Source organism: Xenopus laevis, chromosome 2S (assembly GCF_017654675.1).
Source record: "Xenopus laevis strain J_2021 chromosome 2S, Xenopus_laevis_v10.1, whole genome shotgun sequence".
In the NCBI taxonomy this organism is placed as follows: Eukaryota; Metazoa; Chordata; class Amphibia; order Anura; family Pipidae; genus Xenopus; species Xenopus laevis.
Genome location: NC_054374.1, coordinates 30202211 through 30228402, shown reverse-complemented (window position 1 = coordinate 30228402; position 26192 = coordinate 30202211). Strand labels below are relative to the sequence as shown.

The window sequence follows — 26192 nt, the reverse complement described above, 5'->3', positions numbered from 1 at the left end:
GTATGGTGTAGAGGGATATTCTGAGATAATTTGCAATTGGTTTTCATTTTGTATTATTTGTGGTTTTTGAGTTATTTAGCTTTTTAACCAGCAGCTCTGCAGTTTGCAATTTCAGTATTCTGGTTGCTAGGGTCCAAATTACCCTAGCAACCATGCATTGATTTGAATGAGAGACTGGAATATGAACAGGAGAGGCCTGAATAGAAGGATCAGCAATAAAAAGTAACAATACAGTTGTAGCCTTACAGAGCATTTGTTTTTTTTAGAAGGGGACAGCGACGCCCATTTGGAAGCTGCAAAGAGTCAGAAGGAAAAGGCAAATAACTATAAAAAATAAATAATGAAAACCAATTGTAAATTTGCTTAGAATTGGCTGATCTATAGTATAATAAAAGTTACCTTAAAGGTGAACCACCCCTTTAAGACAATCAACTTATAGGAGAAGGAAAGCTATTGAGGCAGTTTATTACCAATAAATTGGCCACAATAGTGCAAGTTATAACCCTATATTTATTCTGCAGAATGCTTTGCTATACATGAGTAATCAGCTTTAGAAGCTCTATCTTTTTGTTTAGGATAGCAGCTGCCTTATTAGCTTGGTGTGACATCACTTCTTGCCTGCGTTTCTCCCGGCTCACTTATAGCTCTGGGCTCAGATTACAGCATGGAGGGGGGGATGGAAAAGGGAGGTGGAGAGATGAGCAAACTGAGCATGCTCAAGCCCTAGCCCTGGAGGTTTATGCTGAAAACTGGAAGTCTGATACAGAAGCCCATGAGTACACAATAGAATGAAATGAAGGCTGTTTCATTTGACAGAGGACTCGGAGCAGCATTACTTTGAGAGTTTCCTTGTGTATTTACATAGACCTTTCTTTTAAAGCTTCCTTAATTTTAACCTTTCCTTCTCCTTTATTGGTAGGATATACAAGAAATGGTTCTGTAATATTTGTTAAATGTTAACTAAAAAGAAAAAAAAAATCAAGAGTTGTTTGAGTCCATTCTGGTGAGGAGAGGTATTTTTTCTGTGCCACAATTAGGTGTACGTATTGTTTGCTTTCATTGACTCTTCATCTATCCTTACATATTGGGATACAGGCTTTGGAGAGCTCATTAAACAAGCGGATCACTGTCTACTTTGGACAGCCGGGTACAATTTCCCCGATGAATGGAGTTCAAGCACTCAAAGGGTCAACTTTTAGAATCCAGTAGATAAAGGATGAAGAGAAACTAGCGATTAAGTTGGGAATTTAGCTGTTCTGCCTGATCATCACACCAGCCAAACAACGAAAGGTGCTCTGGATATATTTTATGATATCCGCAGTTTAATACCTGCTAATATTATGGAATAAAGAAATCTAAATTGCAGTTTTGCATTACTTTACTCTAGATGTCCTTTTTAATATACTGAAAGTAATGCACCAGCGCAGAAGTTTTATAATGATTTTTACATTATGTATCTGGAAAAGGTTTATGTTGCAGGGATGAAAGCAATTTTCTCTTTCAATTATTATTCATAAAAAGCAGATTGTATTTGTTTTCGTGCATTTGGAATTGAGATATTTTAGCTTTTAAAACTCTAGTGTATTGTTTAGTAATTGTGGGGAAACAAGGAACATTGCGCAGACTTCAAGCAGGAGTCTTTAGCAAATATGTGGTTTTAAGCTTGGTTCTATTGTGAAAATAACATTAACCATTAGTTGTGCCCTGCTGTTGTGTATCTACCAGGCAAATGTGTTCAACTTTTTTTCTTTGTTTGTACATTTTTCAGTCTTTTTTTTCATCAGATTCTTTAGTTATCCACCTTTTTACAACAGAATTTTGGTCTCTTCTTCAGCATACCTCCCAACTGTCCTGTTTTGAGCGGGACAGTCCCGCTTTTCACAGCTCAAACCACAGTCCCGGATAAGTACTGAAATGTTTGATCTACTGCACTGAACAGCCAGAAAAATATATATATAGTTTCTAATTTAATTGGCTCCGCGTGGCAAATCTTTTTTTCCCTCTTTCTGTTTCCAAAATTTTGGGAGGTATGCTTCAATGATCTCTAAATATAAGGATTTTTTTAACACTGTCTAGTGGATATTGTCTTTACCTAAAATGAGGAGTAGAAATAGGATGTACTCCTGAAGACCAATTGTTTGGTTGCTGAACAATATCTTGTAATTGTGTAGTTACAAAAAAATAAAATGCTTAAAGTGGACCTGTCACCCAGACACAAAAAGCTGTATAATAAAAGTCCTTTTCAAATGTAAACATGAAATCCAATTTCTATTTTTTAATAAAGCATTCATAGCTGTTCTAAGTTCATTTAAAAATCTCAGCTGTCAATCAAATATGGTCTGCCCCTCCTCTATGCCTTAGGCACCTCAGGATAACGGATCTTTCTATAATTTGGATCTTCATCTTCAAAATAACTTTTAGTATGATGTAGAAAGTGATATTCTGAGACAATTTGCAATTGGGTTTCATTGTTTATTTGTGGTTCCTGGTTATTTAGCTTTTGATTCAGCAACTCTCCAGTTTGCAGGGTTGCCAGGATTCAGATTAGCCTAGCAACTACACACTGATTTGAATAAGAGACTGGAATATGAATAGGAAAGGCCTGAAGAGAAAGATGAGTAATAAAAAGTAGCAATAACATTAAAATGTATAGCTTTACGGAGCATTTGTTTTTAGATGGGGTCATCTAAAAAAGGCAAATAACTATAAAACTATAAAAAAATAAAGACTATTTGAAAAGTTGATTAGAATTGGCCATTCTATAAAAGTTAATTTAAAGGTGAACCACCCCTTTAACTGTAACAGAAAGAAGTATGACAGAACTGTCTCTATTCATAGGCTGATGTGATGTATTTGTGCCCTTGGATTTTGTGTGAGCAAAGTGCCTTATACAAACAAGACTGTGAATGGCATTTTTCTAAATGGTATTATCCAATGGCACATACTACATGAAAACTATCTTTTAATGAAAACCGCTGCATTTAAATGAGTGTTTTATATATGGGATATTTAATGTAATATATTTTTATAGATACCTGCAATATTCAGTGGTATATTTTCTGTTTAAAAGGCTGACAAAAGCATGGCAGCCCCACTCATTCACACTCAAGCCTGGCAAGTTTAGTGATCAAATGAGCGGTTATAAGTATTGGTGTTGGGGGGTAAGAATGTGTTGTTTTACATAGTTAATTTGATTTGAAAAAAAAAAAAAAAATACAAAGCTCCACCAAGTTAAACCCCTTCAAATGAAAACAAATGTTTTGATTTTTTTTTAATGTTTGTAAATTTAATTTTTGTTTAATTTTCTAGCTTGCTTAATAATTTACATTGTATTTCTAAAATGGATTTATGGTAGTGCAAATGATTTGTTTGGAAATGACCCCTCTAGCTGATGCTGTCTCTAAACCTGTACAGTATAGGATCCCTTATCCCAGGGGTCCCAAGCACCGGGCCATGCACAGTCTTCAACTGGGCTTCCAAGCCTAGCGGCAAAATTGGACGCCGGCGCTCCAGGATTGGCGCCCCGACCCCCTCCACCGGTCCCGGGGCCAAAAAAGTTTGGGGGCCCCTGCCTTATCCGGAAACCAGTTATCCAGAAAGTTCCGAATTATTACTAAATTTTATCCAAGTAATCCAAATTTTTAAAAATGTTTCCTTTTTCTCGGTAGTAATAAAACAGTACCTTGTACTTGATCTAAACCAAGATATAATTATTATTGGAGGTAAAATCAGCCTATTGGGTTTATTTAACATTTAAATGATTTTCTAGTAGACTTAAAGGAGAAGGAAACCCCCTGGGCGCAAAAATAGGCCAGGGTGGAAGAGGGAGGGGGGGCAACACAGGGGAGGGATTTTTGCGCCCAGGGGGGTTTCCTTCTCTTTTAAGTCTACTAGAAAATCATTTAAATATTAAATAAACCCAATAGGCTGGTTTTGCCTCCAATAATAATTATATCTTAGTTTAGATCAAGTACAAGGTACTGTTTTATTACCGAGAAAAAGGAAACATTTTTAAAAATTCACACTCAAGCCTGGCCCGGGGGGACAGGTAGGCCGGGGGGGGGGGCAACACAGGGGAGGGTTTTTGCGCCCAGGGAATTTCGTTCTCCTTTAAGGTACGAAGATCCAAATTACAGAAAGATCCATTATCCAGAAAACCTCAGGTCCCAAGCATTCTGGATAAACGGTCCCATACCTGTATTGATATAAATGGGTTGATTATCTAATGTAAACTAAAATTTTTCTTCTCTATGCCATAGATGGGACTGGCTATGTAGAAGATGGAAGAGAGATTTTTGATGATGACTTAGAAGACAATGCCCTTGCTGATTCAGGTAAATGCTGTTTGTTTACTGTGAGCCTAAATTTTATCATTTTAAGTGGCTAGTAGCTGGCAATAGAGAGCACTACACTGCCATTAGTTTTATGTCCCAGGCATCTCCTGGGTGCACTCAAGGTACAGAAATAGGATAAAAGTTCTGCACTGAATGCTCCCCTACATCGATGTACGGGATGATTGGGGCTCAGAGAGAGAGGAGCACTGACCCTGAGTAGGAGGAAAGCGATTTCATTTTATTTAATATACTACATGTGCAGGTCTATCATATACTCCTTATTCCTTATTATTGTGTTCTCTTATTCACAGGTAAAGGCGCTAAGGGAGCACCCAAAGACTAAACGAATGTAAAAAAGTCATCGGTGTCCAAGCCAAATAATATCAAGTCCATGTTTATGGCCAGTGCTGTGAAAAAGACAACAGATGTGAGTAAAATGACCATATGATCCCACTCTTGCTGATTCAAGTTGTGTTTTTGAAAAGGATTGTTTCCCTGTCCTTTATATGGTATGGTTGAATTGCATTCTGAATGTATGACTGACTTTTCATTCATTATCTTTGGTCATATGTATAATACGCATTATTTCTCTTGCCTAGATTGGGGGACACAGGCACCATGGGGATGAAGATCCTGCTGCTTGGAGGATGGACACTAAACAGTTAACGAAACTCCTCCTCCTGCACTGGGCTTCATCCCCTGCCTACTTCCTGTACCCTCAGTTTTACTTTAGTGTCCTCAGAAGGAGGACGGATACTTCTGACTGGGAGCAGTGGTACTGATTGATTCTTGTGCCATGTCAGCAGTGGGGGCCCGAGTTGTCTTTCCTGAGCCCCCCCCAGCCGAACACATTGTGCCCTCAATGCCTTCCCGCTCTACGGAGGTCTGCAGGCAGATGCTCCCTCACCACCCTGGGGCCCTTGGTTTCCGCTCCCCGGAGGCTGCACCAGAGGCCCTAATCGGGGTACGCACCAATATCTGGGCAATTATGGCTGGCAGCAAAGGGGGTAAGTTCTTCGTTATTACCCTTTTTTCTCACCTCTTGTTACCCTGACAGTCTCTTCAAGGAGAGAGTAGAGGCACTCTGTTAGTCTCCAGACTGTCGGCCTCACTCCTATCTTCATAGGAGAGCTGAGTTCCTGGGTACCTTATATTTACAAGTTTCCCTGGTGTAGCTGCAGCATTGATAGAGCGGACCGTTCCACGCTAGGTCACTGCGTTTCCCGCATGCGGCCGCCATCTTTGAAGTGGGCATTCTCCATGCGGAGACCTCGCGGCGGCCATTTTACTTTTGGGACGCTTGCGTCCTATCTCTCTTCACGTCGCAGCTTTCGCCGTCAGGTTCCAGGCATACTTAGTGCAGAGCCCGACCCCAGCTGAGTTTTTCTGCGCACTTCTTGTGGCCGCCATTTCGCCTGTGGGCGGTTTTTGGATAGCGGCGGCCATCTTGCTCTTGGGCCACTATCCGCCCTATACGTTACGTCACTTCCGGTCGCCATCTTGGACCCGAGTGAGACGCGGATTCTGCGACATCTCTGCTCCTAGAGGAGACACGAGGAAGCTGGGTTCAGTGAGTAATTTTGTCTTCCTCTTCAATAAGCGACCGCATGAGTAATATGCTTAAGCATATGCTCTTCTCGCCCACACAGGTCTCCACTCAAGGGGAAGTCCCTGTGAACTTGTCACAACACTTACCAAGCAGTTCCCCTGCCTACCTTACTTAAGGGGGAAGCGACAACCCTATTGCCATGACTGACAGGGCAGAAGGGGTACCCTCCACTAAGCGGCAAAATAAGAACCGCACCCCACCCCAAATTTCCTACCTTGCATGTTCTTCATGTAAAACCAAATTTGACTCTGCCTCTGCTGACCCAGAGTGTATATCTTGTAGGCCTGGCTCTACCCCTGCACTTGATTTGCCTAATGCAACCCTACAACCCAGCTCAGCGATAGCTTCGGCTTCTCAATTGAGCTCGGATTCGGAATTGGTGCGAGCACTCTCTCTTTCACTGGCAGGACTCCAGAACTTAGCCAGAATTCCAGAAACCTTAGACAGGGTGTTAGAGCACCTTTCCAATCAACCACAAAGGATGAGTGCACAGGCGACGGTTTCCAAGCGCCCTCACCCTCCATCTTCCGAATCCCCAGACGAGGAGGATTCAGGAGAAGAGGGACAAGTGTTGTCAGGCGAAGAGTCAGATCAGGAACAGGATACTCCCAGATCTCAAAGGGAGGTAGAATCACTGATTCAGATGGTTCTACAAACCCTAAATATAGAAGACACTTCAGCTACGGCAGAACCAAGTAAGAACATTTTTAAGAAGCAGAAGAAAACTTCATATGTCTTCCCAGCTTATGAACATCTAGATGATATAGTGAAGGCACAATGGAAAGTTCCAGACCGCAAGGTTCAACTGTCTAGACTTTTTTCACAGACTTATCCCTTCCCTACGGAAGTTACCGAACTCTGGTCTTCCCCACCAGCCGTGGACCCGCCAGTGTCGCGTCTTTCGAAGGCCACAACCATACCAGTGGCGGACGCAGCTTCCTTTAAGGACCCCATAGACAGGAGATTAGAGGGTTTCTGTAAAGCCATTTTTTCAGGGGCAGGAGCGGCTCTACAACCGATCTTTGCCACAGCTTGGGTTTCAAGAGCAATGGAGATATGGGTGGAACAAGTTGCACAACTTATTGGGTCTGAGGACCCGTCTACAGACCTACTTTTATCACAGATTGCTGACGCTAACTCTTACATCTGTGAAGCAGCACTTGATGCAGCAAAACTAGTTGCCAGGGCTTCATCACAATCCATTGCAGCAAGACGTTTCCTATGGTTGAAGAATTGGTCTGCGGATCTTACATCAAAAAGATCTCTGGTCAGCCTTCCTTTTGCAGGAAAACAGCTTTTCGGAGCAGAATTAGAAAAGATAATCTCACAGGCAACAGGGGGTAAAAGTACCCTGCTACCACAAAACAGACCCAAGCGCACCATTTTCAAGAGGAGACCTTTTCTGCGGCCCTTTCGTCAAGGTCAAGGCCAGAGACAGAGAACACAAACAGAAAAGCACCAGACGTACAATCGACCCAGATATCCAAGCAAACAGAGCAACAACTGGTCTGCGACCAGAAACACCGCAAAACCATCCCAGGAGAAATCCACCTCTGCATGAAGAGGTGCCCACCCCCGAGGGTGTCTTACTAGGCGGCCGCCTAAGAAACTTTCGGGAGGTGTGGAAACAGAGAGTCCAGGACCCTTGGGTACTTAAGGTAGTATCTCACGGCTACCTAATAGACTTTTTACAAGTTCCACCAAAAAGATTCTTTATGTCACGAATTCCCTCAAAAGAGCCAAAGCGATCAGCGTTTCTAAAGATTATCCAGGACCTTTCATCCTCAGGGGTCATACAGCAGGTCCCGCAGCTAGACAGGGGCAGAGGTTTCTATTCCAACCTGTTCATAGTCCCCAAAAAGGACGGATCCTATCGTCCTGTGCTAGATCTAAAGGCTGTAAACAAATACGTCAAAAGACAGCATTTCAAAATGGAATCCGTACAGTCGGTCCTACTATCACTACAGATGGGGGAATACATGACGGTGATAGACATCAAAGACGCGTATCTTCACGTGTCGATACATCCCAACCACTACAGAGTCCTTCGTTTCTTCACTGCAGGCGAACATTGGCAATTTGTGGCACTTCCCTTCGGACTATCCTCAGCACCGCGAGTCTTCACAAAGGTTATGGCAGCAGCTCTAGTAGACCTGAGACTCCAAGGCATTGGAGTCATACCGTACCTAGACGACCTACTTGTCAAGACTCCGTCCTGCTCCCTAACCACAAGTCACCTACAGACAGTAGTAGACAGACTGACTCAATTAGGTTGGCTCATCAACTACCAGAAGTCAGCATTCACACCAGCACAGCGGAGGGAATATTTAGGCCTTCTGATAGACACTTCACTGGGGAAAGTTTTTCTCCCACCTGCCAAGATAGATGCCTTTCACACAAGACTGATGATCATTCAGAAGGAAAAGTACATACCACTACGAGTAGCCATGAGAGCGCTGGGGACAATGGTAGCATCAATCCCAGCGGTACCGTACGCCCAGGCACATACAAGACCACTGCAGAGGTTGATCTTACGGCATCAGAGACAGAGGCGTACAGAGCTAGACCGCAGGATTCTAGTAACGGATCCAGTTCAAGCATCAATGAAATGGTGGCTCCAGTCATCCACACTACAATCAGGAAAATTGTTTCCCGACAATGCATGGACAATAGTAACAACAGATGCCAGCCTACAAGGATGGGGAGGAGTACTGGAGCAACACACTATCCAGGGCAAATGGAACCCAGGGGAAAGATCTCTTCCCATCAACATATTGGAACTGAGGGCAATATGGCTCTCCTTGTCCCACTGGACAAACATTCTAAAGGGTCGACCGGTGAGAATCCAGTCAGACAACATGACAGCAGTAGCCTACATAAACCACCAGGGGGGCACAAGAAGCCAAACGGCTCTGGCCGAAGCACAAAGGATACTGCTATGGGCAGAAAGGAATGTACCAGCCATCTTCGCAGTACACATTCCAGGAGTAGACAATTGGTAGCAGACTTCCTCAGTCGAGAGACAGTAGATCAGGGCGAGTGGAGCCTTCATCCGGAAGTATTCCAACTGATAGTGACACGATGGGGTATGCCAGAGGTGCACTTGATGGCGTCAAGATACAACAACAAGCTACCAAACTTTATGGCAAGAAGCAAGGATCCGTTAGCGACAGCGGTAGATGCTCTAGTAGCTCCGTGGCCTTTTCACAAAGTATACGTGTTTCCACCACTCGCCCTGCTTCCGCGAGTCATCAGAAGGATAAAGGAAGAGAGAGTAGAGGCAATACTGGTGGCTCCATTCTGGCCTCGCAGACCATGGATTGCAGATCTCATACAGCTAGCAGCAGACGCTCCATTCCGACTTCCGCTCAGGGAGGATCTTCTAACACAAGGACCGATTGTTCATACGAATTCTCCACGGCTGGATTTAACGGCGTGGCTCTTGAGGCCTTGATACTTTCCAGATCTGGAGTACCAAGAGAGGCTTTACCTACCCTATTGAAAGCCAGAAAACCTGTTTCAGCCCGTATTTACCACAGAGTATGGAAAACCTTCATTGCATGGTGCGAGGCTAACTCCAAGAACCCACAAGTAATGAATGAGGCAAACGTACTGCGTTTTCTTCAGGAGGGACTGGATAAGGTTCTAGCCCTTAGCTCATTGAAGGTCCAAGTATCTGCATTATCCATTTTCTTCCAACACCAGTTGGCGTTGCGCCAAAACATCAAGACGTTCCTACAGGGTGCTCTGCGCCAGGTACCTCCATACCGTCAACCAATTCCTCCATGGGATCTTAACCTAGTATTATCGGCAATCCAGGAACATCCGTTTGAACCAATCACGGACATCCCCTTGCTTATACTGACGATTAAGACAGTGTTTCTACTAGCCATCACGTCCGCTAGAAGGGTGTCTGAGTTGGCAGCTCTATCCTGCAAATCTCCGTTTACAGTTTTCCATATGGACAAGGTAGTTCTGAGACCGACACCGGATTTCCTTCCTAAGGTGGTGTCGGAATTTCACCTTAATCAGGACATTGTCGTACCTTCTTTCTGTCCAGATCCCAAGACACAGATAGAGAGGAAGTTAAACACTTTGGATGTGGTTCGCACTCTAAGGACATATATTTCTGTTACCAAGAGTATAAGAAGAACTGACAGTCTCTTCATCATTCCGGAGGGACCAAGGAAGGGCCTCCGGGCATCAAAGACAACAATCTTCAAGTGGATCAGGTCTGCCATCTCAAAGGCTTATGTAGCAAAAGACAGACCTCCACCCTTTCAGATTCGAGCTCACTCTACCAGGTCTCTAAGCACCTCCTGGGCGATACGCCACCAGGCTTCCGCTGACCAGATTTGTAGGGCTGCAGTGTGGTCATCACTACACACTTTTTCCAGGTTCTACAAGATACACACCTTCTCCTCAGCAGAAGCAAGTTTTGGGAGAAAGGTGCTACAGACAGTTGTTAAATGAGCACTGGGGTGTAAGTTCCGCCCTCATGGGTAGCTTTGGGACGTCCCCATGGTGCCTGTGTCCCCCAATCTAGGCAAGAGAAAAATAGATTTTTGTACTTACCGTTAAATCCTTTTCTCTTGTCCTACATTGGGGGACACAGGCCTTCCCTCCCTGATTAAAATTCCTAGTTCAAATATACAGTTCAAACGCACAGTTGAAGTTTGACATATAATGTAGATAGTTTATAAGGGGTGAGAGTTCCTCTTCTGTTTGCACATGGTTTTAGTAGGGTTGTCTTTCCTTCTTCGGCCCGAAAACTGAGGGTACAGGAAGTAGGCAGGGGATGAAGCCCAGTGCAGGAGGAGGAGTTTCGTTAACTGTTTAGTGTCCATCCTCCAAGCAGCAGGATCTTCATCCCCATGGTGCCTGTGTCCCCCAATGTAGGACAAGAGAAAAGGATTTAACGGTAAGTACAAAAATCTATTTTTTTGTGTGTTGTGCAGAAAGCTGTGGATTTGTCAAAAGATGATTTGCTTGGCGATTTATTGCAAGATTTGAAGTCGCAGGTAATTAATATAATTGTTACAATTTTATAGACAAATGTGTACTTTATCAGCACAAAATCTGTATTTTGTGTTATTTGTGTCTTTAACTTGGCAATTGTGCTCTTTAGGCTGTTCCTATAACACCACCACCAGTAATTACACTAAAGAAGAAGAAACTTGCAGGATCTCCTTTAAACCCTTTCTCAGTACCACCTACAGCCCCAAAGGTAAGATGTTAGTTTAAATATGCATTCACTCAAGATATACATGTTTAAAGGAAAGAAAACTATAGAAGTAGCTAGAAATGTTGTACAATATGTTTTGTGCTTGTGTACCAGCCCGAGGCATTCACAGACCTTAAGCAGTAAAGATCTTTCTCCAAAGATGCCCCAGTAGCTCCCTGTCTTATTTTCTGCTGATTCACTGCACATGCTCTGTGCTGCTGTCACTTACTGAGCTGAGGGACCCACTCACAATATACAGAACACATAGAATAGAAATGTCACAATATAAGGCTGATTAGTAATTAATACAGATAATTACTACATGGCAGCACAGAAACCAGTGCAATCAGAATTTAATAATCAGCCTTGTAGCATCATCTTATATTACAGATAAACCTTATTTTCTGCTTGATAATTTGCAACAACCCCTAAGCTTAGCTTCTCAACAGCTGCTCAGAGCCCACTGAGCATGCCAGTGTCGCAGACACTTTCCAAGATGGTGACCCCCTGTGACAAGTTTGAAGTCCAAGTTGGAAAAATGTGATTTTATTAATAATTTTCAATTGGTCAAATTTCAAATTTATGGTAATTTAAAAAAAAAAAAAAAAAAAAACCTCAAATGAATTCAAAATTCGACCCTTGATAATTGTGGCTCTAATTGTAGAAGCGAAGATGCTTCTCCATTTTCTCAATAAAAAAAAAATGGAATTTACATTTTTCTTTGAATAGCAATAGGAGTTGATAACTGATGTAAACCAGTCGTTCTGCACTTTTTTTTAACTAATGTGCCTGATTCTGCAGTAATGCCAAATGATCATATTTTTTTTGTACCTCGTGCTGAATTATGTAGCATCTATTGTTCTACTAAAGGTGTTTTATATAGGGATTTACCTAATCCATCATATTTCAGTTCAACTGAATACTCCGCAGTTTACCTAATGCAAACCCGAACCCTAATTTGAACATCCAAAGAATCCGCATAATCTGAAAAGTTATCCGTAAAATAGTAGGAATTGAGTAGTATTAACGTTTAGCCTTTACAGAGCATTTGATTTTTTTTTTTTTTTTAAGGTTTTATCTGCAAGTGTGAAAAAATTACCAGCTGTAACCAAGCCTGGGCATCCTGCTGCACAATCAAAGGCTTCTGTACCCCGGCAAATAAAGAAAGAGCCTAAGGCTGAGTTGATTTCTTCTGCTGTTGGTCCTTTGAAAGTGGAAGCTCAAGTAAAAGGTAATTCTAGAAATAATTATGCATTAATAATAAAAGAAGACTACAAAGGTAAAATAACGTTTACTATTCCATGAAAGCCTTTTCAGATTCCTTTGTGGGAGACTGTTGAGGTGTTCTTGTATAAGATGAAGAATTGGCAGTTATTCATAAAACACCTGACTCAAACATATACCATCCGTTTTGTTTAGTTACCCTTTAGGCCAGGGATCTCCAACCTTTTGTACCTGTGAGTAACATTCAGAAGTAAAAGGAGTTGGGGAGCAACACTAGCATTAACAATTTTCTTGGGGTGCCAAATAAAGGCTGTGATTGGCTATTTGGTAGCTCCTATGTGGATTGATTTACATTGAGGCTCTGTTTGTCAGTACACCTGGTTTTTATGCAGCCAAAACTTGCCTCCAAGCCTGGAATTCAAAAATAAACACCTTCTTAGAGGCCACTGAGAGCAATATCTAAGGGGTTGGAGAGCAACATGTTGCTCACGAGCTACTGGTTGGGGATCACTGAAGTTTAGGCTATAGCAGGAGTCTCGTCAGAGTTTCGATATAGCACCTGCTTCAGGGAAAAGAATCGGTGACAAAGCAGACAAATATTGTAGTGTGACCTTAGTTTTAAGTAGGGATGCACTGAATTCACTATTTTGGATTCAGCCCAACCCCCGAATCCTACACAAATGATTCGGCCTAATACCGAACCGAATCCAAACCCTAATTTGCAAATGCAAATTATGGACAGGGAGGGGAAACATTTTTACTTGTTTTGTGACAAAAAGTCACGTGATTACTCTCCCTACTCCTAATTTACATATGCAAATTAGGATTTTGATTAGGTTTGGCCGAGCAGAAGGATTTGGCCCGAATCCTGCTGAAAAAGGCCAAATCCTGGATTCAGTGCATTCCTAGTTTGAAGGCCATCAATGGAAATTGTGTGGCCGATGCTAAGGAACCGCACCTACTGCTGTGGCGTGTTACTAAATTAATGGCATGTTGCCTTGTATAAAGTTGGTTTTGGTGAAATAAAAAGTAGAATTGTTTGGGTTTGTGATTTAATCTCTTTTAGAAGAGGATTCGGGAATGGTTGAGTTTGATGATGGAGATTTTGATGAGCCCATGGATGAAGACAATGTGGAAATAACTCCAGTTGATTCTAGCACAATCAAGACACAAGCACAAAGCATTTAGTGTGTGAAAGAGGAAAATATTAAAGAGGAAGAAAGTTCATTCATGTATGTATGAAACCTGTTCATCACTAACCTTTTAACATCTGTGAGGCTGTATCTTATTTTTTTTTTTCATTGTTAGGTAAAATGTGCTTCATCGAGCCTTTTTAATTAGTTAAAAAGTAACATCTAGATTAACTTGTTATTGCTAATAGAAAAACATTGGTAAATGGGAATTCATTCAGTTGAACCCCCAACTTAACGGTTTTCAGGGGACCAGGAAAACATTGTAAAATCCGGAAAAATGTAAAATCAGGGAACTTTTTCTTTAAGTACTGAAAGGATATAAGCACAGGAGTTTTTAACACTTTGAGATACAATATTTACTGTGTTAATAACAAGGGTTAACATTGCCGTGTTAATGTTACACTATGGGGGGCATGTGCAAGGTCTCTCTGTCAGTCACATACACAACCTAAAGCAATTAGTGATTGGCGCAGGACTGTATAAGGGGCAGACTCATTGGAATTGACCATTTACAGGCAGAATCATGGCAAAATATACATCTGGTTCGTATTTTAAACCTCTTTGTTTAAAAAAAAAAAATAACATTCATAGAGGAAAATGTTGATGTAAAATCTGGGAAAACATTACTTAAAATCGGGGAAATGCACCCATTGCATTATAAACTGGTGGGACCAAAAATAAATATGTAAAATGCGGGAAAACATAAAATCAGGGTACTTAAAATCGTGGTTTCATTGTATATACTGTATGTCATTTACTTTGAAGCTTTTTTTGGCAGCGGTGGCATATATGCACACATACAGGTTCAAGTTTATGCACTTTGTTTTAATTTCAGAACTTCTACTACTTTAAATGAGTCTTGTTGGGATCAAATTGATGAGGCTGAACCAATGACCACTGAAATTCAGGTAGATTCAAGCCACCTACCCTTGGTTACTGGTGCAGACGGGAGTCAAGTTTTTAGGTTTTATTGGCTAGATGCCTATGAAGACCAGTACAGTCAGCCAGGTAAGAGACAGAGTAAAAACAAATGTATTCAATAGTGCAATGCCGGATTATCATATTTATCACTGATAGAACATAATTCTTGTGTTTTGTGGAGGAGTTTCTATAATTTGACTTATTTCTCTCATCTGTAGGAGTAGTCTATTTATTTGGAAAAGTTTGGATCGAGTCAGCTGATGCATATGTCAGCTGCTGTGTTAGTGTGAAGAACATTGAGAGGACCGTATATCTTCTACCTCGTGAAAATGTAAGATTTTTGTTTAATTGGTGCCCTAACTTGATGGAAAATGTTATGAAAAATGGGCTTTTGGTTAAGCATTAGGTGTTGCAGCAATAATGTCCCCGATAGCCGTGTAGAGAGGATAAAAGCTTCTGCTTCCCATAAGGATACTATAGTCGCACAGTCTTTTGTTATAATATACAAGACCATAGTTCACAAACATAACATATAATGGGGAGAAACTGTGCTCAAAAAAAGAAAATCTGCTGTTATGTTCAGTTTAAAGGGATTCTGTCATGATTTTTATGATGTCGTTTTTATTTCTAAATTACACTGTTTACACTGCAAATAATTTACTCTACCATATAAAATTTCATTCCCCAACCAGAAAGTGTATTTTTTTAGTTGTAATATTGGTGTGTAGGTGCATCTCAGGTCATTTTACCTGGCCATGTGCTTTCAGAAAGAGCCAGCACTTTAGATGGGACTGCTTTCTGACAGGTTGTTGTTTCTTCTACTCAATGTAATTGAATGTGTCTTTGGGAACTGGATTTTACTAATGAGTACTGTTCTTAGATCTACCAGGCAGCTGTTATCTTGTGTTAGAGAGCTGCTGTCTGGTTACCTTCCCATTGTTCTGTTAGGCTGCTGGGAGGGTTTGATATTAATTTATCAGAGCACATGACTGGGGCAGCTGGGAAACTGACAATATGTCTAGCCCCATGTCAGATTTTAAAATTAAATATAAAAAAAATCTCTTAGCTCTTTTGAGAAAGGGATTTCAGTGCAGAATTCTGCTGGAGCAGCACTAATAACTGATGCCTTTTCTAAAAACATTTTTTCCCATGACAGTATCCCTTTAAATCATGTGTGTGTTCTACAAATGTTTGCAGAAGCAGTAACTTAAGGTGGCCATAGATGTAGAGATCGCCAAACAAGCGGATCTCTCCCCGATATGCCCACATTGAGGTGGCCGATATTGTGCTGATCCGATGGTGGGCCCTAGGGCCCAATGACTGGATCGTAATGCATCCGATACGGGCGGTCGGATCGCGGGACCACATAAACGCACAGGATATTTTAACCTGCCTGATCAAGATCTGTCAGATATCGATCTGGGAAGCCCATCGGATGGCCCCACACACAGGCCAAAAAGCTGCTGACTAGGGGTCCGTTTACTAAAGTGCGTTAAAAATATTCGCACAATATATAGACAGAATTTTCGCCAAATATGTTATCGCCAGTTTACTAACCTGCGGTAAATATAAATTTGTGAATTTTCTTGCGCAAGAATAATTGTTCGCCAGTTATCACATTTGCTGAAAATAACGCTACGTACACATTAACGCATGGTTTACTAAACAGCGAAATGTGCTAAAGACAAAATTAACGCCAGAATATTCGCAAACTTTTACCGCCACCTATGAAGTGGCGTAAAAGTATTTTTTCCGCCAGAAAATTCTCAAGGGGCAGGAAATATCCCATAATAATGTTTTTTTTTTTTACCCATCATTCTTTGCTGACAGGAGACAGATCTGTAGCTATTGCTCACAGGATGTTTTGGCTTCTGCTTCTATCTGGTGCAACAGCAGCAGTTTCAGCTCAGAGTCGTATTATTGGCAGCGGCATCACAGTCCAAGGATTCGTCAGCCTCTACACTTTTTTGGTTTCATTGTGATTGGCTACATTAAACTGTGCATTTCTATGAAGCAAAGAGATTGACTGGTATCATTTCCTATGATTCTATTGGCAGAAGGGTTTATATGATGCATACATGTTTGATTGGTGTCACGCTGGTGATGTTGTTGGATGGTATAATCATCAGTCAATAAAGTTTATGAGTTTTGAAGATGCATTTCTGGCCATAAATGTCACAGTAAAAATTGCCATAATAACCGCCATAAAACAAGACTATTTTATAGCATAAATATTCGCAAAAACGTAATTTTTCGCCAGAAAATTCGCAACTCGCTAAAATTACCGCTAACGTAAGCTAGTTCCTTAACGTAGTTACCGCAAGTGATCGCAATGATTTCTGAGCGCATCGCTGTTTAGTAAACTTAGTCGCTGCGAATATTCTGGCGTAAAAATATTCTCAGCGATAACATGCGGAAACTTAAAGTCAGATTTACCGCACTTTAGTAAACGGACCCCTAGGTCTGCCGGCAGCTTTTATTGGTCCGTGTATGGGAGCCTTTAGAAGGCGAGCAACCCCCTGTAGTGAAGCATATTTGGATATACAGTGAAAACTAAATTTTACATCCCCAGATTTTAGGTTTTCCCTTATTTTATATTGTTGTTTTGTGGTCCCACCTATATATTATGCATAATGCATTTCCCTGATTTTACATTTTCCTGGATTTTACATTTACATTTTTACATTTTTTTCTGGTCCTCTGAAAAACGTAAAATGAGGGGTTCTACTGTATATTAAAACTTTGAGTCTGATTGCTAAAATAAATGATCTAGTATGTATTATGCACTTGGCATTTTGTAGCAGTTAACGCCTACATGTATTTCTGTTACAGAGAGTGCAGCTTTCAACAGGAAAAGACACTGGAGCACCAGTTTCTATGATGCATGTATATCAGGAGTTTAATGAGGCTGTTGCAGAAAAGTACAAAATCATGAAGTTTAAATCCAAGGTGGGTTTTTAATTTTTTTTTTTTTTTATTCCACAAATTTGTGTCTGTTGTAGTGTGGTGTTTCTGATTAAAATCAGGTCTGGGTTGGGACTCAAAATAGGCCCTGGCATTTCAAGTACACAGAGGCCCAAGTGTCTCCCACCAGCCCACTCCACAGTGACTGACTGATTGTGGCTGCCAGAAACAAGAGGGATTCACCTCGCACACCCTGGCCTTCAGGAACTCTGCCAGGTGCTCAAATACCAGGAGGGATCGGCACCCCCCCAAACCAATGGCATAAGAAAAAGGCCACGATGCATCGTGTGCAAATAAATCTCTGCAAGGGTTTACCCTGCTTGATCGTGCCCACTGTGCCATTGCCTTTTTATGATTGTGGCTGCCCCCAACCTTTATTGGCCCGGGACTGGTGTAGAGCCAAAATTTTTGCAAGGACGGGGGTTGCCGGTGGAGGAGTCGGCGTACTGGTGTCCTATTCGGCAAGCCACATTAATTGGACGCTAGGCTCAGCGGCCCACTTCAAGACTGTCCGCGCCCCGGCGGTTGAGGACACATGGTCTATGGCATCTTACAGCCGGCCCTCTGGCAGTTGCCAGATCTCACAGATTGCCAGTCTGGGCCAGAGAACTGCTATTTAACCACTATATAGTACCCTCCTTCTCTGCAATTCCTTTCATATCCACTTGTCTAGATACTAGATAAAAAAAAACATTCCTCTAATGACCTCAAAATTTCTTCTTCTCATATAATTTCCCATATGCACCAAGACTCATGGCACAAGTTGTGTTCCTTCCTCCTGTGTTTTTTAGCTTATGGAAAGTGCCCAAAGCCACCTGAAGAGCCTGTTGTTCACGTCAATGGAAATTCTTAAGGTTCTGGCTCAAATTCCAGTTAAACGGCTGACAGGCACTGTTTTCGATATTCCCAAAACCTCCCCTTGCAGTTTTCTAGGCTTGTGCATATGCAGTATAATAGAATTAGGTGCGGACCATGGGGAAATATAGATACAATGGTGGTGTAGCACTATGTAAGTGTAATGGATTCTAACTCACCTTCCAAAGATGGCGTCCAAGATGGCGACCTCCTGCCTCACCGCATGGTTCCTGATGGGCGCAGCTCCATGGTGTCATCGTCTTCCTGCTCCCGGATTGGCCGCCGGCGACGGAATGGACGCCGGCGTCAGAATGGGCGCCGGCGTCAGGACGTCAACGTGGGGACGCGGGCGTCTGCGTCTGACGCAAGCACGTCAGCGTCTGACGCAAGTGCGTCAACTTTGGCGCCAAACTCAGAGACTACTTAAACCTCTCTCCCCTTCCAGTCCCTGCCCAACTATAGGTTCCTGTTCGTCTGTTCCTGGGTGTGATATATATTACTCTTGATTCTTGTGTACCGACTCTTGCCTGTTATTACGATTCCTGTTGTCTGCTGCCTGGTCTGATCTATTTGCCTGTACCTTGACGATTCTTTTGATAAACCCTCTTGTACCTCGAACTTGGTTTGGTCTCCTCTTTGGTCTACACTATTACTGCGCCTTCGGGCCCTCTTACAGTAAGAAAGAAGCAGTGCCATTTTTTGCACCTCTTTATAGATCTATAGCAACCCCAGTGTACTACCTTTTACTTGTCCTTTAAATGGTCCCGCAACAAGTAGTAAAATAAGCTTAATTTAATGACCTTTATTTTCATAATTCTCCCCAAAAACCTGTCCTAACATGAATTTGGTTGTTTACAGAAAGTTGATAAGGATTACGCTTTTGAAATACCTGATGTTCCAGCAAGCTCTGAATATCTGGAGGTTCGATATTCAGTAAGTATATATCTGCTACTAGTGTACTTTTTAAAAACATATCTCTCTTATTATGGATTCATAGATGCTACCTATCCCTTGACTGCAGTTATGTTTTGCTGTGGTAAGATTGCTTTAATTCTTCTTTTTTTGCTCGTACATCTCGATATGTAATAAGTACTAGGTTTTCCCAGGTGCAGTAGCCCTTAGCAACCAGTAAGATGTTTGCCTTTAAACAGGTGACCAGTAAATTCTATCAGCTATAGGTTACTGCACCCAGGCAAACCTAGTGCCTTTTATTTCACAACCTGATGTGTCCAAAACAGTTTTGCTGCAATATTTTTAAGTCATTGATTACGTGAAATTAAAAAATGTCCATATGTTGGGCCTCTAAAAAGGGCTGTTCACCAAAAACAAACACTTTTTTTCAGTTGCTTTCAATCTTTTATTATTATTATTTTTTAATTCAGGCAATTTTTATTAAAAATTACAGCAGAAACAATAGTTTTTTATGATGATTACAACAGTGACATCCACATCCATTTTCCAGGATGCTATCAAATAACAAAAGATTTTAACATTTAGGGTGTTATTTATCAGTCCGAATTTATCTCAATATTTTCTGCTACAAACTCTGATCAAATCCGCTCTGGTTTTTTACGTTTATTTATTACATTTTCCTGAAAATGTGCTTTGCAGGAAAAATTCAGATTTTTGCGGATTTTTTGGATTTTTTCATCCAATTTTCAAGATTATATTCCGAATTTTCACGCGAAAACGTCGGGGTATTGCCAAAAACCCAGCGCACATAAAAAAATCATTTGGACTTCTCCCATTGACTTATATGCAACCTTGACAGGTGTGAGATGCCGGATTTTTAGATTCTGACTTTTCCATCTTCAGGGTTTAATAATTCCTAAAATTTGTGATTTTTTAAAAGTCTGATTTTATTAAAAAAAAACAAAAAAAAAAAAACCATTTTTCGTGATTTTTGCATTTGGAGTTTAGTAAATAACCCCCTTAGATTGAGGTGAGGTTTAGTAAACCGCACATTGAAAACCTTAATGTCCTTATGTAGCCCAATCTAGCCATTTTCCCCATATTTTTTGGTATTTTTTAGTGCCACTTCTGGATTTGTAAATAAGGGTTTCTATAGCACAAAGGTGTTTAATCTCCGAAACCCATTGTGGGGTAGTGGGAAGCAAGGAGTCTTTCCACCTGTCTAATGATTTTTGTTTTTTTTTTTTTTTTAGCAATAAATAAACATTCTGTAATAAAGATGCTTTGTGAAAATGTAAATGTATCGCTGAGCGCAATTCCAAATAAACACGCTTTTTGTGTTCTGGGAAGTTGCACCTCCATGATTTCATCTAGAGTATTAAGCACTTGTGATCAAAATGTGGGTGGAGATGTGCATTCACATACCATGTGTACTAAGATTTCCCAAAATGTAAGTTTAAAGGGAAAGTAAAGTCTGAAATAGAATAAGGTTAGAAATGCTGTATTTTGTATACTAAACATAAATATGAACTTACTGCACCAAAAGTCTAATAAAACAAATAATTTATGCTTTCAAAGTTGGCCACAGGAGGTCACCATCTTGTAACTTTGTTAAACATCTTTGCAAGACCAAGACTGTGCACATGCTCAGTGTGGTCTGGGCTGCTTAGGGATCGTCATGAATTATCAAAACCGCACAAGTCAAATATCTGCCAGAAGCCAATACAGCAAGACTGATTAATAATCAGAGAGTCCTGTGTTGTCATGTAATCTAATGTGGATTTTATAGTTTTTGTATTGTTTAATACTAACTTTCTCCAACTCTGCAGAACCAGTGGCTGCAGCAAAATAATCCTCCAAATAGAATCCCAGTTTATCTGTTTAAATCTGGCTCCAGGATCTTTGTCCCTGCAGCTGGAGTTGAAAACAGTAAAGGGGATGTAAAGCCAAAATAAAATCTAATACAAATCTCTACACAGTCGCCGACTGCTCTACAGGAAAACAAACAAAGCTGCTTCAGTTCTGCATGGCTGGCAAAGTAAGGCGGGGGCTCCCCTTGCTGTTCATAAGTATGATTGTTTTCCTGTCCTATTGCTATCCACAGCAGTAAATAACGGGAAAATTTCACTGCAGTCGGGTTTCTTATAAAAATGTTACACGTTTTTTAATTAAAGTATATTGGAGATAGGTTTCTTTTTCATTTAAAGAAAGTAAAAATAGGATTTTATTTTTTCGCCTGTACATGCCCTTTAATGTTCGTGTCTCTGGTGTCTCAATCTGGCAGCTCAGTGATCCGGGAGCATCTGAACTGTTACAATTTGCTACATTTAGTTCATGAAATAGTTGATACATTTCTTAGCAGTATCTGTGGAATTTTAGCAACTATAGTATCAATGGAAATTCTCAGGTTCTGGCTCAAATCTAGTTTTCCATTTAAACGACAGGCACTGTTTTCGATATTCCCAAAACCTCCCCTTGCAGCTTTCTAGACTTGGGCAAATGCAGTATAATAGAATTAGGTGCAGACCATGGGGAAATATAGATACAATGGTGGTGTAGCACTCTGTAAGAAAGATGCAGTGCCATTTTTTGCACCCGTGGGTCTGCGTGAAAAAAGATCTATAGCAACCCCAATGTACTACCTTTTACTTGTCCTTTAAATGGTCCCGCAACAACTAGTAAAATAAGCTTAATTTACTGACCTTTTTTTTTGTAATTCTCCCCAAAAACCTGTGGTTGTTTACAGAAAGTTGATAAGGATTATGCTTATACAGAATCCGATACAGCAAGACTGATTAATAATCAGAATATACAGACTGCACTGGGTCCTGTGTTGTCATGTAATCTAATGTGGATTTTATAGTTTTTGTATTGTTTAATACAGTCTGTATATTCTGATTATTAATCAGTCTTGCTGTATTGGCTTCTGGCAGATATTATTTGACTTGTGCTGTTTTGACAATTTATGGTGATCCCTAAGCAGCCCAGACCACACTGAGCATGTGCACAGTCTTGGTCTTGCAAAGATGTTTAACATAGTTTCAAGATGGTGACCCCCTGTGGCCAACTTTGAAAGCATAAATCGTTTGTTTTATTAGGCTTGTGGTGTAGTAAGGCAGACATTATTTTGATTTGTGCTGTTTTGATAATTTGACTATCCCTAAACGTAGCCTCCCAACTGAAGCCCAGACCACACTGAGCATGTGCATGGTCTTGGTTTAACATAATAGTTACAAGATGGTGACCCCCTGTGGCCAACTTTGAAAGCATAAATCATTTGTTTTATTAGGCATGTGATGCAGTAAGTTTATGATTGTTTAGTATACAAAATACAGCATTTCTAGCATTATTCTATGTTAGACTTTAGTTCCGCCTTTAAGGTCTTTGCTTAAACATTTACTGATATTCTTTGTTATTCAGAGTTGAAATATGTCCGTTGTTTTAAAGTAGAATGATGCTTTGCATGAAATGAATTAGGGATGCACCGGATCCATTATTTTGGATTCGGCCGAACCCGCGAATCCTTTGCGAAAGATTCGGCTGAATACTGAACCAAATCCTAATTTGCATATGCAATTTAGGGGTTGGAAGGGGGAGAACATTTTTTTTTACTTCCTGGTTTTGTGACAAATAGTTGCGCAATTTCCCTCCCCACCCCTAATTTGCAAATGTAAATTAGGATTCGGATTCGGCCGGGCAGAAGGAACGGGTGATTCCGAATCCTGCTGAAAAAGGCCGAATCCTGCCCAAATCCCGGACTGAATCCTGGATTTGATGCATACCTAAAATGAATATACTAGGGATGCACCAAATCCACTATTTCGTATTCGCCCGAATCCTTTGTGAAAGATTCGCCCAAATACCGAAGCAAATCCGAACCCTAATTTGCATATGCAAATGCAAATTAGGAGTTGGAAGGGGAAATTTTTTTTACTTCCTTGTTTTGGGATAAAAAGTAATGCGTCAAATCCGAATCCTGCTGAAAAAGGCAGAATCCTGGCTGAATTGAATCCTGGATTCGGTGCATCCCTAGAATATACCCCAGTGATATGTTGTGAACACTTTTTTTTTTTTTATATATATATATATATATATATATATAATATATATATATATATATATATATATATATATATATATATATATAGAATATTGTATTATAATAGCACAAGTCAGTTTTTTTCTTTATTTAAACAATCGTAAAGCATTTACAAATACCACCTATTAATTCTATTTAAGTTAAACCACATATGTAAACCAACCCCTGTGCGAGAAACCACTTAAGAGGAGAGCCTAGTGTGATGTGTGGGTTTTGATATGAAAATAATACAAAAATAATTGGTAGAATTCTTGGACATAAGGTTCCCCGCCACATGTTTTGTAAACTGTAATTATCTTATGATACGTTTGTTTTGCAGGCGGACTCACCCCAACTTCCTCAGGATCTAAAAGGAGAAACATTTTCACATGTTTTTGGAACAAATACTTCAAGCTTGGAGCTTTTCTTGCTTAGCAGAAAAATAAAAGGGCCCAGCTGGCTGGAGATAAAAAGCCCACGTAAATATGCTGCTTCATTCTGCAACATTTTTGTCTGTATTTATGTATTCCTGATGATTTCGCTGCAGGTACATTGTCGCATTAGGAAGGCTTTCTTGTGCCAAAGAAAAGGATTAACACAGCAATCCCTCCCACTTGCTTATGTTTTTAATTTAAAGCTGTAATCACAATATTGTTAAGTGGGATGCTTGTTTTAGCCCTTCTTTCCTGGAATAGTAATTTTCTCCAGGTCATCATGGGGCAGGACACAACCTTAAGAAAACAACTGACTCCTCCCTCGCTGGCTATACCCCCAGCAGGCGGAGCTTAGGTCAGTTTTAGTTGTGTCCTCAGGAGGTTAGGATGTGATTTATTTTCAGTCAGGTTTTTTGCTGACACCTGGGGGTTGTTTTGTACTTTTACACTGAGCAAAAGTCCTTATTAACACCCTCCAACCTGGGACCTGTCTCCGGGGTTACCGTGCTTGCACACACCACCCAGCTCCTAAACATGTCCTTCCTCTACAGGAGGAGTACACGCTGGCCGGAGACAGAGAGAGAGAGAGAGAAGACCAGCTCCCAGGTAAGCTTATTGGGCGACTCTTCCCATTGCTGCCCCCTCTCCTGCCAAACTCCGGCAGCCATTGCAGCAGGTATGCAAGCTTCTTCACGGAAGCCCTGCACAGGGGGGAGGGAGAGTTGGGATAAGGTTCTCTCTCTCCACTACCATGTGCTGGCCTATATACTTATGGCAGCACTCTTACTCAGAAGCGGATCGTCAAACCTCCCTGTTTGGCCCCCCTTCTCCGCCTTGTGGGCCGTTTTCCTCAAGTGGGCGGTGGCAGCCCCAGGGAATCAAAGTAACGGCCGCCATTTTCTGGGCTGCATCTATGTCAGCGCATCGCCGAAAGCAGCGCTCGCGCTCTCACAAACTCTCACAAACAAGCAAAGACCTCCCTGGCAGACTCGAAAGCAAACTACAAAGACCACAGACAAGAATACCACTGCATGACGCCGCCTCCACAGGCCCAACGTCAATAGGGGGGAGATTAAAATTTTTTGCCGACGTCTGGATCAGGCTTACCCAAGATTCCTGGGTCCACGAAGTCGTATCTCAAGGATACCACCTGGAGTTTTCATCTCCCCCCCTCACAGATTTTTCATGTCAAGACTCCCAAAAGAGTCGAGCAAACGCACAGCCTTCCAGGAAGTCATCTCCAATCTCATTCTTGCAGAAGTGATTGTTCCTGTACCCAGCAGCGAGCTCTTCAAGGGTTACTACTCAAACCTATTTGTAGTTCCCAAGAAGGATGGATCAGTCCGCCCCATCTTAGACTTGAAAGAACTGAACAAGTTCATTCGACCGCGGAAGTTCAAAATGGAGTCCCTGAGATCTGTCATAGCGGCAATGTCCCCAGGCCAATTCCTTATGTCCCTCGACATAAAGGACGCCTATCTGCATGTACCCATTTTCCCTCCGCATCAGAAATACTTGCGTTTTGCTTTCCACAACCACCATTTTCAGTTCACAAGTCTCCCATTCGGCCTCACCTCGGCCCCTCGGGTCTTTACGAAAATCATGGTGACAGCCACAGCAGTGATTCGCAACGAAGGAATCTCCATCACTCCCTACCTGGACGACCTATTAATCAAGGCACCGTCCCTCCAGGAGGCCCAAAGGTCGCTACAGATATCCATAGACAGACTGCAGGATCTAGGTTGGGTTCTGAACCTCAGCAAGTCCTCTCTGATGCCCAACCAATCCATGATCTTCCTAGGCATGAGATTCGACACACAGACACGACGGGTATCCCTCCCTCTGGAGAAGATAATCCACCTTCAAGGTCTAGTGAAAGCACTGCTTCAGAAGCCACGTCACACAGCAAGATTCTGCATGAAGGTACTGGGAGTCATGGTCTCTACCATAGAAGCAGTACCATTTGCCCAATTCCACCTCAGGGAACTACAGTGGAACATTCTCAACAATTGGAAACGAAAATCCTTACTACAGGAGATTCCGCTATCTCAACAAACGCGGACTTCCCTCCTTTGGTGGTTGCAAGCTCCCCATCTCACCATAGGAAGAAATCTAGGGGAACCCTGTTGGCGCGTTCTGACGACAGACGCAAGCCTCTTCGGCTGGGGGGCAGTTCTCGAGGGAAGATCAGCCCAGGGAAAATGGAGCCTAGTCGAAAAACAGTTGCAGATCAACCTGCTCGAGATCCGGGCAATCCGACTAGGATTACTCCACTGGCAACAAGACCTAGAGGGCCAAGCCGTAAAGATACAGTCGGACAATTCCACAGCGGTGGCTTACCTCAACCACCAGGGCGGGACACGAAGCAGAGGAGCACTCAACGAAATAAAACTCATATTTCAGTGGGCCGAGACACACCAGGTCCAGCTGTCTGCCATCTACAT

General features: G+C 41.6%; 1 pseudogene; it reads left to right on the top strand.

Moving 5' to 3' along the window:
- LOC121400437 overlaps positions 1-26192 on the top strand; it is a 63470-nt pseudogene that overhangs the window by 5330 nt on the left and 31948 nt on the right.